The 14,983-nt window shown below is 43.2% G+C and overlaps 1 long non-coding RNA gene across 23 annotated transcripts in view; it reads left to right on the top strand.

Moving 5' to 3' along the window:
- Window positions 1-14,983, top strand: part of LOC102547530 (uncharacterized) — a 153,770-nt gene that overhangs the window by 37,975 nt on the left and 100,812 nt on the right. For 12 of the 23 annotated variants that reach the window (XR_015633564.1, XR_015633580.1, XR_015633578.1 and 9 more), the window contains 2 exons: window positions 7,768-7,934; window positions 10,768-10,879. This is a non-coding gene — a long non-coding RNA (uncharacterized LOC102547530). Of the gene's footprint in view, window positions 1-7,767; window positions 7,935-10,763; window positions 10,880-11,682; window positions 12,138-14,983 lie in introns of those variants that run through there. The other 11 variants (XR_015633573.1, XR_015633574.1, XR_015633572.1 and 8 more) reach the window with 2 other exon arrangements.

A 14,983-nucleotide genomic window follows, 5' to 3' on the forward strand; every position in this document is an offset into this window, starting at 1 on the left:
TTTCTTTGGCTGCGTCCTTGCCTAGAATCTTGAATTTCAGTTTTGAAAAAAGCCCGCAGGTTTAGACCTCTTAACCACCTGTTTTGTAGTTAGTTGAATTCGGCTGTGAATGTTGCTTACTAGCGATTGAAACTTGAACCCCCGAGTCTTATATGTGATAAACATGTGTTCTTCTCTGAGCTAGAACACAATGTAAGACATCATGAGACCCGTTCTGTGTGGACATGTTTCTGTGGGCTTGTGTATTAATGCTGATGTTGGGAGAGTTCTTTTTTTTTTTTTTTTTTTTTTTGGTTTTTTCGGAGCTGGGGACCGAACCCAGGGCCTTGCGCTTCCTAGGTAAGCGCTCTACCACTGAGCTAAATCCCCAACCGGGAGAGTTCTTTTCTAAAAGAAAGTTCTTGATTTACTGAATTTTATAGAAGCTTTAAAAAGTCAGAGTGTGAGACGTGCTAATTATTACGGAATACCACATTTCTGCTTGTGGCATCCTTTAAAGTAAGACCTTATTGCCTTGCCCTTGGTGACCAGAAAACTCAGAGAAGAATTCAGTGTCCAGCTATGCCCATCCTGGTTTTCCCAGGAATTACCTTTTGGAGAAACTCTTAATATTTTCTGATTCACAACTTTATGGTCATTTTAAAAAGATATTTTTAATATAATTTTTGAGAGAGAGAGAGAGAGAGAGAGAGAGAGCATATGCATGTGTGTTTAGTTCTGTTGGTGTTATCTCTTTCCTGACTGAGGTAACCACCTTTACCCTAAGTGGTCAAGATACCTAACATTGACACTCCCTGCAGTGACACTCCATGGGTCTCTTTCCTGTCACGAAACCATCTCTTTTGTACCACGTCCACCTCCTTCCCTCCAGCCTAGCCTTTCTTTACCTTTTGGCGACATTGAGATTTTCTAAGCCCACACCTAGTTGTATAACCTACATGTCCCCAGACCATTACCAATTTCCCAAACACTGTTAAGATGCATCCCCATATTGACACATCACCCCGGCATACTCAGTCTACCGTTAGTCCATTAGGTCGCTGTTCACTGTTGTTATAAAAATTACTGTGATGAGAAACTTTATATACGTGTCTACACATCTGTTATTTCCCCATGGTATAGTCGCAGGGTTGACATTAGTATCAGAAGGGCGTAGAGATGCTATAAGTATGGGTTTGTAGTACCAGATTGCCTTCAGAAAGGTTTATCCTTTCAGGTCCTGTCAGTAGAGAGGAATACATGACATACTATCTCTATACTAGATCTTCCTTTTGTAATCAATAGTTACAAAAGTGATTAGGGTGTGTACTGGCTGGTTTTGTATGTCAGCTTGACACAAGTTGGAGTTATCACAGAGAAAGGAGCCTCCCTTGAGGAAATGCCTCCATGAGATCCAGCTGTAAGGCATTTTCTCAATTAGTGAACAAGGTGGGAGGGCCCATTGTTGGTGGTGCCATCCCTGGGCTGGTAGTCCTGGGTTCTACAAGCAAGCTGAGCAAACCAAGGGAAGCAAGCCAGTAAGCAACATCCCTCCATGGCCTCTGCATCAGCTCCTGCTTCCTGACCTGCTTGAGTTCCGGTTTTGATTTTCTTGGTTGGTAAACAGCAATGTGGAAGTGTAAGCTGAATAAACCCTTTCCTCCCCAACTTGCTTCTTGGTTATGATGTTTGTACAGGAATAGAAACCCTGACTAAGACAGGGTGTACATGTTTTGTTTTTACATATGTTCTTGATCATTAATAAATAATTGTGCATATATTTTAGTGACATATATTTTTATCTGAATTATATGTCCACATTTCTTTCATGTAGAAAATGGCAATGCTAATATTTTTCTCATTAACCTGCTACAGATAAACCAGTGAAGGGCTTAAGAATCATTTTACAACAAACCTGATTTACTTTTATTTTTCATATTATGCACATTGGTGATTTGACTGCACGTCTGTGTGGGGGTGTACAGGAGTTACAGACAATTGTGAGCTGCCATGTGGGAACTGAACCTGGAACTTCTAGAAGAGCAGCCAGTGCTCTTAACCACTGACTCATGTCTCTAGGCCCTGTGACAGAGTTAGTGGCATTTTCCTGATGCTCCCTCAGAAAAGCAGCCCCATATATAAGATGGGATCTTCTCAAGCACAGCTGCGGTGCTGTTGGGTGCTGAGTCCTTTCTTTGGGTGGTGTCCTGGTTGTTTTGTATTGCTGTCTGTTAGCAAAATATCTAACAGGAAAGACTGGAGGCAGGAAAGATGTGTCTGGGCTCACGGTTTCAGACGGACTCCAGTCTGTGGTCATAATGTGTGGACATGGTAGAGGTGTGGTGGCAGAAATGTGAGGTAGGGTTTATTCCCCTGTGCTTGTGCTGCTCTGACTAAGAATAATATCTCCCATAGGCTCGCCTCATACACTTAAATACTTAGTCCCCAAGTGGTGGAGCACTTTGAGGAGGTTGAGGAGTTTGTGGCCTTGTTGGAGGAAGTGTGTCACTGGAGGCAGGTTTTGAGCGGCTAAGGATTCCAGCCATTTCCAGTTTGCCCTCTCTGCTTTGCATTTTGCTCTCAGCGGGCACGCTCCTGCCACCGTGCCTGATGCTGGTTTGCTCGTGCCCTATCATCAGCTTTCATCCCTCTGGAATCATAAACCGGAATAAACGGTCTCTTCCTCAAGTTGCCTTTGGTTGTGGTGTCTTATCACAGCAATGGACAAGTAACCAGTACGGTGGTGGCCCACGAAACAGAAAACACAAGCCAGAACTAAAGTGTGTGTGTGTGTGTGTGTGTGTGTGTGTGTGTGTGTGTGTGTGTGTGTGTTGTGGGAGGTGCGGGGAAGGGCGGGAATAGCTTTCCAAGGCTAGCTTCCATTGGCCCGGCTCTAACTCACTTCAACTCCTTCAAACTCCTTCAAAAGAAGTTTACAGGTTGGGAAACCAAGCGTCCCCCAAGCCTGTGGGGGGGATGTTTCAGATCCAAATCAGAACAGGTAGGAGAGAATACCCAGGGCAGTGTGCTCCATTGCATGGTTGCTTCCCATTACACGTGCCCTTTGGCCTGAATGGATTTCAGCTGTAGCGAGCAAGACCATACTGCTGGCAAAAACCACAAGGCTTATTTTCTCCTGGTCTGTGCTCATGCAGCAGTAAGGGAATCTACAGCCCAGGCTAGACCTTCAGGATTCTAATCGCAGGATTACAGCTGGGTTAGCCAAGCGGCATTGACTGGAGCATGCGCGTGGGCACCAGTGGAACGGGGCCTTAGTTTTGGTGTAACGCCGTGCTATCTATTGAAGTATCATTATCATATTGAAAAATGCCCAGGGCTAGCATTTTTCTCCTGCTTTCCTCCCTCCCTTCCCCTTTATCTTTCTGCTGTTCTAAGCTGTCAAGAATCACTTAGCCCGTTAGACTTGCTCTATTTTCCCGAGAGGCCTCCGTTTTATGTGTCTTCTTCTTTGACGAACACAGGTTTCTGAGGGGACGCAAAGAATAAAATGGCATTTTGAAGGCTGTTCCTGAGGTAGCCCTGGCCGTTTAGGAGAGTGAACAACCAACAACTCCTCTCGGGTGGGCATCCTCTTCAGCCTGATATTTCCAAAGTTTGTTTTGCTTGCCTGTTAAGCAATTTGCTCAATGTCAATAGATAGCACGGCGTTACACCAAAACTCAGGCCCGGGTCCAGTGTCGCCCACGCGCATGCTCCAGTCGATGCCGCTTGGCTAACCCAGCTGTAATCCTGCGATTAGAACACCGAAGGTCTAGCCTTCAATCATGGACCATCAGAAAGCCTGCCCAAAAATCCATGGCAGGTGTTCAGGGGATGGGGCACACGTGGGGCATTTGTCAGAACATTGGATTGCGGGGCTATGAGAATCAGCAAACTGAGAAGTGAGAGAAAAATCTTTAATGGAGACCAGGACACCCTTCCCCTGGGTCAAATGGCTGTGAGGGAGATTGGACCATTGGCAGAGAAAACTAAAGAAGATTAATGGTGATAGGAACAAGGCGGTTCATTTCTCTCCTCGAAGAGTAAATTTACGAACTCCGTATGTTGTCTGGATCAGAAATTGTAAAAGGCTAGGCTGGATATGGTGGTGCACACTTTAACCCTGCATCTGGGCAGAGGCAGGTAGATTTCTGGTTTGAAGCCAGGCTGATGTACACTGAGAGTTCCAGGCCCGTGAGAACTACATAGTGAGATCTTGTCTCTTTAAAAAAAAAAAAAAGAAAAAGAAAAAAAGTTTGCCTCCCCCTCAAAAAACCCTCTGTAGCTAAGGAAGAGTGGGGTGGGGAGAGAGGGTATGGTGCTTAGTTTTGAGAACTTGGCACAATCTAAACTTACCTGCTGTATTAGTTATTTCTCTGTCATGTGATAAAGTACCATGACTGAAGCAACGTCTAGAAGGAAAGAGTGTATTTGGGCTCATGGATCCAGAGACAGAGAGAATTTGGAATGGAGTTAGGGCAGGAGAGGAAGGAAACATGGCAGCAGGCAGTTAGATGAAAAACAGAGATCGCATCTTTAACCACAAACATGAAGCTGAGAGAGCAAACTGGAAGTAGAGCTAAAGTGCAAGCTCTCAAGGTCCAACCCCAGTGACCACCTCTCCAAACAGCACCATTAATTGGGGACCAAGAGTTCAAGTACCTGTGCTTATGGGAACATTCTTATTCAAACCACAACTGGGGAGAGAGTCTCGGTGAGGAGTTGTGTGGATCAGGTTGACCTGTGGGCATGTCTGTGGGGGCTTATCTTGATTACGTTGTTGATTGAGATGGGAAGAACTGCCCATGGTGGGCGGCACCATTCCCTAGATTTGGGTCCAGGACTGTATAAGAATTGAGAAAGTGAGCATGAAGTTCTTGTTCATACTCTCCCTATGTTCTTTTTTTTTTTTTAAGATTTTTTTTTATTATATATGAGTACACAGTCATTGCCTTCAGACACACCAGATGAGGGCATCGGATCTCATTACAGATGGTTGTGAGCCACCATGTGGTTGCTGGGATTTGAACTCAGGACTCCGGAAGAACAGTCAGTGCTCTTAACCACTGAGCCATCTCTCCAGCACCTCTCCCTATGTTCTTGACTGTGGGTGTAGCTAGCTGCTTTACCAGCTGCCTTGACTTCCTCATAATGATGGATTAGGACCTGGAATCCGGAGTTAAAATAAATTCAACCTTCCTTAAGTTGCTCCTATCAGAGTAATTTATCACAGCAACTGGCAACAAACCGAGGATGGTAGGGTTGTGTGAGGTTATGCCAAGGCACAGCAATGAAGACCAAGGCTTGATCTTTAGGTATAACCAGAAGGAACATATATGACTCCTGGCTTTTACATGTCAGTCCCTCTCTCAAGGTGCATGGTAAATTGTTCCTGGTGAATTTCCCCATGGGACAGGAAATAGAGCTTGTAAGAATTGGGTGATGTGATAGGGTGCTTTCTGGGTTAAAGGAACAGATTTCCTAAGGCAGTCACTGCTACACATTTTAGATAATAGAAGAATGGAAGGTACGTTTTCTATCCTAAGCCAGAGGCGATGGCGGACATGTAAGACTGTTACAAAATATGTGCAATGTACTCAGGTCGATCCCCTACCTTCTCCTTTGGATAAACAAAACTCTGGTACCTCTTGCTAAATTGATTGCTCAATCCGTTGTTGGGTCATGACTTACTGAGCAAAATCTCTCCATTCTGAGTTGCATTATATTCTCTAAAAGGGCAATGCCCATGGGTGTCATCACCTGCACCCTTTGTAGATACAACACCATGGAAATTATACACAGAAATTTTTCCGAAGAAAAGTGAATTTTTTAAAAGTGAATGTTTTGTACATAATTAAAAACAACCAACTAATCAACCAACACAACCAACAAAACCCAACCCAAACCAACTAACCAACCAAAGAAAAAAACAAAAACTTGGGAGTGGAGAGATGACTCAGCAGGCAGAGCTCTTACAGATCTTATGGAGAACCCAAGTTTGATTCCCAGCTCCCATACCATGGAAGCTCATAGCCATCTGTAATTCCAGCTCCAATAGATTCAGGACCCTCTTCCAGCATCTGTAGGTAGGCATTGCACTCACATGTACAAACCTGCACGCATGCACACACGCATGCATGCACGCACGCACACGCACAGGCACCAAATATGTTTTAATTCTGGTTAACCTCCATCCTTTTAACCTATAGAAGGATGCCAGTACGTTTGAAATTGTCCAGAGGGTGGTTCTGTAAGGCCAGATCTGCCCCAGCCTTATGTGACATACACGCAGAAGTTTCTAGAAGATCACTTTTTGAGTCTTGTTTTTGCTTAAGATGGGGCATCAATCCCTCGCCAGGTTCCCAGGGCCCCTTGGCTGTGCACACAAAGAGAACCCGGCCTTTCTTGTTTGGGCCTTTGCTTCTTCCTATGCGATTGAATTTACAGAGGAACTGTTTGCCTTTGGTTGCACATCCTGAATCAAAATCAGGATGCTGCTGGCATAAAAACTGCTCCCACCCTTGCCTGAAATAACTGAATAGGGAAGTAGAACGACCCCCCCCCCCCCCGCCTTTCCAACCTTAAAGAAAGAGACTCATAATTTACTGTGTTCTGGCAATATATCAAAAGTCAACCCATTCACTTACAGTAAAAGCAGGGAGGGAAGGACAATGGATAAGCAGAGAGGTAAAAGCACCTCATTAAAAGGAACAAATTGTTCAGCTGACACAAGAATAGTGGGGTTTAGGTGTTAGTTAACCAGAGTCCAGCGGCCTTCGGGGATGCCTTCCTTTCTGTGGGGTCTGGAGAAGGTGCAAAGCCACGGGCTCAGCTCTTTCAGTTATTCAGTCTGACAGATGCACTTTAGCTTCTTCTTTAGCATTCTAGTTTTCCATGGGAGGTACAAAGTCATCTGTCGTCTGTCTGTCTGTCTATCTATCTCTGTCTATTTATTTTTCTCTATCTATATCTCTATCTATCTCTATTTATCTTTCTCTATCTATCTATGTCTATCTATCTCTGTCTATCTCTCTATCTCTGTCTGTCTATCTATCTATCTATCTATCTATCTATCTATCTATCTATCTCTATCTCTCTATCTCTGTCTGTCTATCTATCTATCTCTGTCTATTTATCTTTCTATATCTATCTATCTATCTCTGTCTATCTATCTATGTCTATCTATCTGTATCTCTCTATCTCTATCTCTATGTCTGTCTGTCTATCCATTTCTCTGTCACTTATCATCTGCCTATCTATCATCTATCTGTTTATCTGTCTATCATCTATCATTTATTTACATCATCTGTTTATCCTCTATCATTCATCTATCTGTCATCTATATTTATCTATCATCTATCATCTATATATCTGTTATCTATCATTTATTTATCTCTACCATCTATCTATCTATCTATCTATCTAGTCTATCTCTATCATTTATTTATCATCTATTTATCTATCATCCACTTGTCATCTACCATCTATTTTTATCTATCTATCATCTATCTATCTATTATCTATCTACCTACCTACCTACCTACCTACCTACCTACCTACCTATCTATTCCTTAATAGTTCTGAAGGTCAGAAATCTGCAGTGAAGGTGTTGGCAGCCACACTCCTTCCTTAGGCTCTGACAGGGGCCCTTCTCTGTCTTTTCCAGCTTCTGGCAGCTCCAAGCATTCTATGGCTTATTGTGACTGGTGCCACTCTGGCCTCTGCCAGTGTCTTCACAGGTTTCTCCTCCTTGAATTTCTCCTCTGTGTGTATCTCTTGTCTTGACAGATACTTGTCATTGGACTTAATGCCACCTAGCAAACCAAGATGATTTTGACCGGGAAGACTTAATTGCATCTCTGAAGACCACTTCCACTCCTACTAAGGTTACTTAATAAGTGCTGAGTCTCGCACAGAAATTCAACCTGCATTCAACCCACCATAGGGGACGCAAGGTAAAAAAAGACAGGTCTCTTGCTCTTGAGGGACTCAGTCTAGTGAAAAAGACAAATAATTAAATAACAATGTCAAAGCAGCACCAGGGCTAGAGAGATGTCTCTGTGGTTGAGAAGCTCACTGCAAAGGATCTGAGCTTGGGTCCTGGAACCCACATCTGGAATTTCACCACTGCCTATAGCAGTGGCTCTAGGAAGGTCTGATGTTTCTGGCTTCCACAGGGATCTACCCTTATATGTGCATACAAATCCCCTATCAAACTGTGCTGGTTTGAATGAGAATATCCCCAGAGGCTATTATGTTGATTTGAATGCTGGGTCCATGGCATGTGGCACTATTAGGAGATGTGACCTTGTTACAAGAAGTGTGTTACTCTGGAGGCAGTACTTTGAGGTCTCATATATATGCTCAAGTCTAGCCAATGTGACAGAGTCTCCTCCTGGATGCTTTTGGGTCAAAATAGAACCCTAGGCTCTTCCAGTACCATGTCTTCCCGCACACCGTCATGCTTCCCACCATGATGATAGTGACTGAACCTCTGAAACTGAAAGCCAGTCCCAAGTCAATGTTTGCCTTTATAAGAATTGCCTTGACCGCTGTATCTCTTCACAGCAATAAAGCCCTAAGACAGCTCTTACGTTTGAATACTTGGTTCCCAGTTGGTTGGAACTATTTGGGAGGGGCTAGGAGGTCTGGTCTTGATGGAGAAATTAAGTCACTGTGGCCAGCCTTGAGGTTTCAAAAGACTCAGTTCCATCCCCAGTGTGTTCTTTGCTGTATGGATCAGGGTGTGAGCCCTCAGCTGCTGCTCCAGTGCCATGTTTGCCCACTTGCTGCCACGCTCCCAACTATGACGGTCATGAACTTCCACCCTTCGAACCTCTAAGCCATAACACACCCTTTCTTCTAAAGGCTGTCAGATCATAGCAATAGAAAAGTCGCTGAGACAAAACAAGCCTTTAAAATGTGTATAGTTTACAGGGAAAGAATGTTTGTAGACAGAGCTAAGCTCAGAGGGCTGAGAGGATCTTGAAAGGCAAGATAGGAGTTGATATGGGGACTGTGGCGGGGCAGAGGTAGGGCATATGCTTCTTATCTTGAGACACTGTAGTTTCCTGGCATCTCAAACTCATCCTTGGGAGCCAACAGACTGAATCAAAGTTCAGTCCATAAAAGAAGGGCTGATAATAGCACAGCCAGATCTGTGGTTGAGTTCAGCCAAGCCATTTGCTCATCTGGGGGTTTTGGGGACTTGGTAGTGAAAGCAAGGACGGTGACAGACATAAATGGTTGGGATCTAGGGCACCATGCTGTAGGTCATTGGCTTCCAATGCTGTTCCTGGGAAAGGAGCATTTGCATTGCCCTTAGAGTCCAGTGGTATGCGACCCTTCCCAGGTCAGAGCATGAATAACCCTGCAAGGATACATGGGCCAGAGCTGCTGTCCACCAAGAAAAACACTCTGGCTTTGATTCAATGTTATGTCTGATCTGTACTGTGTTGGGGAAGGTGGTCGATGCCCTGGTATCCCATAGAGAGACAAGACAGAGTTCTACTTCTGTTTTTTTGCAGAACATCATTTATGGTTCTTCATACTCTTGTATTTGTTGTGCCACAAAGATTTTCAGCTGCAGATATAATGGAAATATGGTTGATATGCCTAAATGTCATTGACTTGTTGTTGGAAAGAAAAATACTTTTATTTTTAGAAACACATACTAAAGTATTTATGGGTGGTTCACTAATGTCTTCAATATTTAAATGTTCAGGCAAATGTATTATAGATCAACCTAAAATAGAAATATACAGAATTGCCGGATGGGTATGGTGGTGTACGCTTTTAATCCTAGCACTCAGATTAAGGGCATTTTGTGTGTGAAGCTAACCTGGGCTACATAGCAAGACCCTGTCTCAAATTATGTAAATAATAAATAAACAAAAAAAAATAGGAAAGGACTATGGAATTGCTAAATCCATGTAAGATTTGTGTGGTGATTAGCATATGCTTGGCCCATGGGAAGTGGCACCGTTAGGAGGGACGGCTTTGTTGGAGTAGGTGTGACCTGGTTGGAGGTTGTGCTCCTGGGGGTGAGTTTTGAGGTGCTGTGCTCAAGCATTGCCCAGTGTAGAAGACGGTTTTCTTCTGGTGGCCTTTAGATAAACGTAGAGCTCTCTGGTCTTCCATTACCGTGCCTGCTGCACAGTGCCACCCACCAGTGCCATGCTTCCCACCAGGATAGAGGACTGAACCTCCGAAACTGTAAGCCAGCCCCAGTTAAAGGTCTTCCTTTCTAAGAGTTGGTCACGGCGCAACTCTTCCCAGCAGTGGAAAGCCTAAGACAGTTTGCTAAACATATGAATATCCATTGTCCTATGCTTTCCGTTCATCTATGAGATTTAAATGCTTCTTAGTGCAACTTGGAGAGAGAGGGAGGGAAGGAGGAAAGTTTATGAAACAGAGTTTAGTCAACTATGTTTCTTGGGACCCAGGAAGGCGAAATGGATGAGAGTTAGGAACCAGAAAGCACTGAAGTTTATTTCTTAATTTTTGTGTGGGTACATGTATTTTGTTTCTTTTTTTGGAGGGAAGGGTTATTGTTTGTAACTTCCCTTTGATTCTCAAAGGTGACAATTAGCTCCATTCCTCAAGGTTAAACAACAGTTCCTAAAAGGAGAAAGAATTTTTTATGCATTTTTTTTGTAAATGTGTGCAAGCAGGAAGATAATTTCTTGTTGATGCATTCACTACAAATACTTTGTTACAAAATTTAGACTAAGTATAACTTAATGGTCTATTTATCAATTTCTTGGGTTTTTTTTTTTTCCAAGACAGGATTTCTCCATATAGCTCTGGATGTCCTGGAACTCACTCTGTAAACTAAGCTGGCCTCAAACTCACAGTGTCTATGAGTGCTGAGATTCAAGGCATGCACCACCACTGCCTGGTAATTTCTCGATTATTCTTTTCTTTCCTTTTTAGACATTTTTAAAAAGATTTATTTATTTGTTTATCTGAGTATACTGTAGCTGTCTTCAGACACACAGAAGAGAGCATCAGATCCCATTACAGATGGTTGTGAGCCACCATGTGGTTGCTGGGATTTGAACTCAGGACCTCTGGAAGAGCAGTCAGTGCTCTTAACTGCTGAGCCATCTCTCCAGCCCTCTTGATTATTCTTAACTAGCGCTTTTATTATTTCAGTTCAATTAGAATTTTTAAACTTTCACATAGATTTAAATTAGTGAGTATTAACACTCACACATTTTCTTTCCCTGGTGGTAATTTTAAATTAAAATAATAACTTTCATATATTTCTAGATTATAAAATGTACATAGGCTCATCATATGCAATTTTTAAACAAAATGTGTGAGAGATGGCTCAGTGATTATGAGTACTTCCTGCTCTTGCATAAAAAGGACCAAAACCAGTTACATTCTCTGTATAATTCAGATAGTTCACAACTTCCTGTACTGACAACTGTACAGGATTTGACCCTCTCTTCTGGCTTCTGCGGGCACCCCCCCCAAATAATGACAATAATTAATTAATAAAGCTTTAAATAAATGCAGGAAGAAAGAAGGAAGCCACCACTAGCCCATGCTCCAGAGGGGGTCACTATCAATTAAGCTGCCCCCTAAACCTCCAGGTTCCACATGGCCATATAACTGTGGGTGAAAATGTATCCTTTTAAGACCCATCTACACTCAGGACTGGAGGGTGGTTACGAACACTGTCTATTCTTCCAGAGATCTTGATTCCTAGGAGGCTCACAACCGTCTGGACTGGATCTGACGTCCTCTTCTGGTGTGTAGGCTTACAAGCAGATAGGGCACTAATATATGCAAAATAAACAAATGAATCTTTTATTAAAAAAAAAATCCCAATTTCTGGGACAACCCCCTGACAAGCTCCTTTATTTTGACATCTATACAACTTTGGAAAACTTTGTTTCCCAACTTTTCCAGAAAAGCATTTAGATCAATGTCTTTGGTTTTTTAAGTATAGTTTTTCTAAATCGACTTTTTTTTTTTTGTTTTAGTAACTTTCTCTTGGGGTCTCTTCTCCTCTTGTTTAGTAGCCTGAACTTATTATTCTAGCTCATTGCCCATAGTTACATGGATTTGACTCCATTGAGCTCCTGTGTCAAAAAAAAAAACCCAAACTTTAGTTTTCTTAAAGATAGTAAATTAGGTTTTTATGGTTTTTTTGTTTGTTTGTTTTCTTTCTCTGTTTTTTTGTTGTTGTTCAGAAAGGGAATTAGGACAATAGTTCTAAATTTAGCTGAATAAGGTGGAAGAAATCAAACCAAACTAAAACAAAACAACACAAAAACACACAAACAACCCCTCCCCCTTACTCTTGGATGTGACTCATTCTTATGACTGATGTATGCTGGGAACCAGGTAGTGTGAGAAGAAGAGCGAGAGTTCAGGCTGCCTGTAAAAGCCAGGAGCTTGCCAGGCCTCCAGTCCCCAGAGGTATGAGGGGAGCAGAGGAGCCCGGAGAGGGCAGAGAGCTAAGGGCAGTGCTGTTTGCCCTCCTCTGGCTTTCAACACTTGGTAAAGGCCTAATCTCATTTTGATTTAAACCACAGTAATTTGTTTACTTACATCAACATGTGTAAAGCCTGACAAAGCGTCTTGCACTTGATAAGCAGGAAACATCTAATTTCCCTGGTGAGTGCTGGTTCTGGACCGTTTGTATCTTTCTGCACAGTAAATAAGACCTTGGTGGTCTGGGTCCAAGCACACCTGTTCTGGGCCTCGAGTTTGCTTCTAATTAGCACTCAGACCTTAGCAAACTTGCTTAACGACTCTGGAGCTGGTTTCTTACTTGTAAAATAGAATCATAATAGTTTCCACCTTACTGAGAAATGGAAAGAGTTAAGCAGACACATCCCCATAATGATGTCTCCTATCCCCCAAGGGCTTGCTTCACTTGGGGGTGGGGGCGCGAGATTTTGGTAAGGCCACCTGTCACTGAGCACAGCAGTTTTGGTCCAAGGTTGGCTAGACTGCCTGCTTTGGCTCTGAGGTGAAGCAGGATACTATAGAGACTATGCAGATGCATCATGGGAGCAAGGAATCGGGAGACAAGATATGTCCTTCAAAGCCACACCCCCTGTCTCAAAAAAAAAAAAAAATCCCCATTCTCCACAGGTCTATTGCTTTCTATAATCTGTTTGAATTTTGAATCTACCAATGTATTCATACATTGATAAAGGCAAAACTCTCACGATCTTGTAACTCCGAGAAGCTCTGTCTGTGAGGAGCTTCATCAGGGACCAAGACTTCAGTCAGTACATGAGCCTTGGCCGGTGTAGGTGGTGGTGATGGTGGGGGAGGGGGAAGGGTTGGGGTGGTGAAGGTGGAGGCGGTATTTGTGTGTGTGCATGTGCTTATGTGTGAGTACGTGTGTGTGTGTGTGCGCACGCGTGTGCACATGTGCATGTGTGTGTGTGTGTGTGTGTGTGTGTGTGTGTGTGAACCTGTATTAGTTACTGTTTTTTGCTGCTGTGACACAGTGGAATGAAGGAAGGATTTCTTTGGGCTTATGGCTTGAGGCTAAAGCCCATCCTAGCTGGGAAAGTATGAGAGAGGTCAACTCCCTGTGAGCAGTGCTACCCTTGGGAAGGCGGTCCTAGATTGTACTAGAAAACAAGCTGAGCAAGCTATGGGGAGCATCCCCTAAGCAGATTCTTCCACAATCTCTGCTTCAGTTCCTAGCTCTGCGTTCCTACCCTGAGTTCCTACCATAGCTTCCTTTGATGAAAGATCCTAAACTGTAAGATGAGATTAGACCCCTACCTCCCCAAACCGCATGTCGATCATGATGTTTAGTATAGCAACAGGAAAGAAAACTAAGACAACATTGAACTCCTGATCTCCATGGGCTTGTGGTCACCTGATAATGCAAAATATATTCAGTCCAACGTCATAATTTTCCTCAGTCTTTGACAGTTTCAATACCATTAAAAATAGAGACAAACTTTTAGCCATGCCCATTTTTAAATAAAATAATAAGTTATGTATACAGAAGCACAGAGTTACTATCTTGGAATGAGAATATCCCCATTCCAAAAGAGCAAGAACTAGCAAAACAGCAAAGCAAGCCCAAAGGCAAGTGGGGAAGGTACAATCCCTGTGGATCTGCATCCAGCATCTGGGGCTTGCGATGGTATCATCTGGGCTCCGACGGCATTCGGAAGCCCTGTCTCCCCAACTGTGTTCCTATAGCACATATCATATTTCTCTTGGGCTGTCTCTGAGACAGGCAAGCATAAGAGATAGTTTAGCTTGGGACCCCATCTGGTTTTCAGTTATAAACATCACCTCCTTGTGATAATGCAAAACCTGGTTCCTTCATCTGAACATACTACGTTCACATCTGCCTCTAAACAACGCCTCTAAATAACTTCAAAACCTCTTGAAACGCACCTCCACACCGGGCTAGAGGTAACCTGTCTCTGAGCAATAGCATAAGTTTTTCCTTCCCTGGTTATAATCAAATTTGTACAGTTTTTATTCTAGTCTATTCTCAAAATATGAATGCTGGAAGGGCTGGTCTGCCTTGAGCTGGTTTGGGCTTCGGGCACAGTAGGGCACATCTTGTAACCTCTTGGGGATAGTACCCTATTTACCGTCTCATCCCTGTACATGGTGGCAAGTGCATATAATTTAAGTCAGATATATTGTGGGAAGGAACATTCAAAGTAAGGAAAGTATTATATAACCTAATTTATCAGTCAAAATGGAGAATCCACCCAAACTAGACCACTTAGTAGCCAGTCCTTCGTCTCTTGAACCCCATGGAAAGAAGCCCCAAACAATAATTGGGGTCCTTGAGTTCTGTCACTTGTGTGGTTCAGTGTCCCTCTTTTTTGCCATCCTTCTGTAATCTCCTGTCCTTTTGATCCAATGAGTTGATCTTGCTTCTTTTGCAAATCTGGGTTAGCCCTTGCTGTCAATTCTCTGGCAAAGTGAGTCAAGTGTCTGGAAACACCCAGCTCAGATCTTGACCGTGGCTGAGTGTCTACTCAGTGTCTAT

Source organism: Rattus norvegicus, chromosome 11 (assembly GCF_021556685.1).
Source record: "Rattus norvegicus strain SHRSP/BbbUtx chromosome 11, alternate assembly SHRSP_T2T, whole genome shotgun sequence".
Lineage (NCBI taxonomy): Eukaryota > Metazoa > Chordata > Mammalia > Rodentia > Muridae > Rattus > Rattus norvegicus.